The following is a 2,818-nucleotide window of genomic DNA, read 5'->3' on the forward strand; positions in this document are numbered from 1 at the left end:
TGCCTTGGATGGTGGATGATGGGGGATTAATGGTGTGGATGAGAGATGGGAGGGTGTAGATAGATGATGGAAGGTGGACCACACTTGTGGTTTGGGAGAGGAGTGTTGGACGTGAGAGGCTTGGTTGCTTGGAGAGATTTGAGAAAATGAGAGGATGGGAGTGATATGAGGTGATGGAGTGATGGGTGTAATTAATGAAGCATGGGTTTGTTTGAAAAGTGTGTAAAAGAGGGATGGGTGAAGAGAGAGAGAGTTGACTTTGGAGAAAGAGGGATGGGTTGTTGTACTTGAGATAAGGTTGTATTTAATGGTTGATTGATGGGACTTATTGCGTAGAGATTCCCTCGAAATCCGTAATGCGCGGTGTTTCTTCGGAATAAACGCTGATCGGCATCTTCTTGCCTGGGTATCGGTTCGGTGCGCAAGTCACGGCGTTGGAACCGCGGCGATGACGCGATCGCCAAGACATAAGTCTCGGATTGAGCCGACGTCGGTGTGCGGGACCCGGCTTAGGATCGTGCGCAAACACCGGATATGGTGCGAAGGTTGCCGGAATTTGACCGGAAGGACCGCAGAAGCCAACGAAACAGTATGGATTAGGACACGGGTCTTACATCACCTCTACGAGCATAGCCTCCCTTCCACAAGCTTCCTCTCTATCTTTCTCTATCTCTCTCACACCTTTGATAGCCCTAAGCCCTCCTAGAAAACCTTTAAGAAACCTTAGAATACCCTAGAATAGAATACCCTAATTCCGTTTTAGAACCTTTTAAATAGAGAACCGGAGGAATTAGAGTCACATAGGGAAACTGCGTATAAGCAGAGGAATTAGAGTCAAATAAGGAAACTGCTCTACCTCTCCTCTGAACTGAGGAGGAAAACCCCATCAATTTTAACATGTGTCTCTAGTACAAAAAAGATTCATAGTCCTTTTCTAAATAGTGTCCCCGTTCATTTCAGACTTGCAGCTGATTGGCCTCCAACAATGCAAATAGTTCGCCTTATATCTCAGGATCACATGAACAACAAGTACTTTCTGATATTTTTCTTTAGTATTTATCCAAAATGGATTATTCTGTTTGTGTGCACGTACCATTCTTTTGTTATGACTCGACCATGTTTTTTCCCTCTTCGATATTCTGAACATTTTCCCTTTAATTTTAATGTCAGGCAATATGTTGGCAAGGCAGATTTCTTAGTTTTCCAAGCACTAAATCAGCACGGTTTTCTTGGACAACTACAAGAAAAGAAGCTTGTGAGTCATGTGGAGTTTCAGCTGTTACTTAATTTTGTTCATGTGTTTATTCGACTGCCTATATTGTATCCGTCTTTCATCGGGTAGCTTGACAGGAAAGTCATCTGTATTAGCCCATTTGTCGGCACTTGATTTATTAATTTCATATGAGTTATAATACTATACTGTGCTTGTGATATACTGATACATGTGTCTTTTCCTTCTACATTTTTTGTCCAGTTGATACCGTTGCATCCTCCTCCTGGCGATACATCAACACCCCTCCTGGTGATACATCAACATAGGGAACCGTACAGATTAATGGCATTAAAGAACAAATTGAATCTGCAAAACAATTGGTCAATGAAGTCATCAGTGAGGTATGTATGAGATTCCTGGATTGGCTTTATGGAATAGTAGTATATAGGAGTTTTCAGCTGCTAAGGCTGATACGTAGAAAATCTTTTGGACTTCTCCATGCTGTAGCCGCTAATAAGAGCACTATTCTTCAATAAGGGAGTTTCCTCAAAATCTGGACAGAGAGCAAATAGTGTCATTATCATAAATTCATGTTAATGAATCTCATAAGTTCGGCAGAACTTCCATTACCACATGCTGTTGACATTCAAGACCAAATTAACAACAATAAAGATATATAATAATCATGGTTTTTTTTTTTTTTTTTGGATAGAGATGATTGCCATAAATATTGCCATATCACTAGATATTACAATAAAATAGTTACCTTAAAAGAAAAATCCTCAAAGTTATATGCTGATGTATGATTCCATATCAACTCACCATGCACATTGATGAGATTTGGTTTTGGTAGTGATACCAAGGATATGTTTTTATATGATGTGGGTAATTGAATTATTACAAGGGAAGGTAGCTTGTTCACTTTGCAGTGAGACCATACAGCGTGAACTTTTGGCTCTACATAAAGGTGAAACCTGCCCCCAAAGGATTGTTACATGCGAATATTGTGAGTTCCTGCTGTCTGCTGTTGATCTCTGTATGCATCAGGTAGTAAATGTTGACAATTCTTTGCTTATGCATAATTCTTCTATGGGATAATTTGTTGTTATTTTCACAAGTAATTCTCTATTGCTTTGTAATTTCAGGACGTGTGTGGGAATCGGACTGATTATTGTGATCTTTGGAACAAATATATTCGGCGGCGTGAGAGGAATGAACATACCTACAGCTGCATAGTAGCATGGATAGTATTGCAGAGTCTTCCAGGTATGTTCATTTTGCAATCTTCCCAAGTTACAAATTTTAAAAGAGGTTTGCTAGAGATGCTCACGACCATTATATCTCCAGCATCTCCACCAGGCACGTGCTGGATTTCTCTTTAAACTGGAACAATTGATCTGATGGTCCACCATTTAAACAAGTCATAGCAGAAATTAATGGTCATTTGGCAATCATAGCCATTTGACCATTGTAATTTTTACCCATTGAAAGATGACAAATGCCCATCTTTTCCCAAAATTTTCTCAAGAGTTCATTCTTATGCCACTAGTACAATGATTAAGATAATTTCTTTAATGTGATTTTTGAGTTAGGTGGGCCACTAGA

At 39.7% G+C, this 2,818-nt stretch overlaps 1 long non-coding RNA gene across 1 annotated transcript; it reads left to right on the forward strand.

The window, feature by feature from the left end:
• The first annotated feature begins 963 nt into the window (after positions 1-963).
• On the forward strand, positions 964-1,616 carry LOC131219366 (uncharacterized). Its single transcript, XR_009158148.1, has 3 exons — positions 964-1,029; positions 1,171-1,264; positions 1,475-1,616. It is a non-coding gene; the product is annotated as an uncharacterized LOC131219366 (long non-coding RNA).
• The last annotated feature ends 1,202 nt before the right edge of the window (positions 1,617-2,818 follow it).

The sequence above is a fragment of the Magnolia sinica genome, chromosome 11 (assembly GCF_029962835.1).
Source record: "Magnolia sinica isolate HGM2019 chromosome 11, MsV1, whole genome shotgun sequence".
NCBI lineage: Eukaryota > Viridiplantae > Streptophyta > Magnoliopsida > Magnoliales > Magnoliaceae > Magnolia > Magnolia sinica.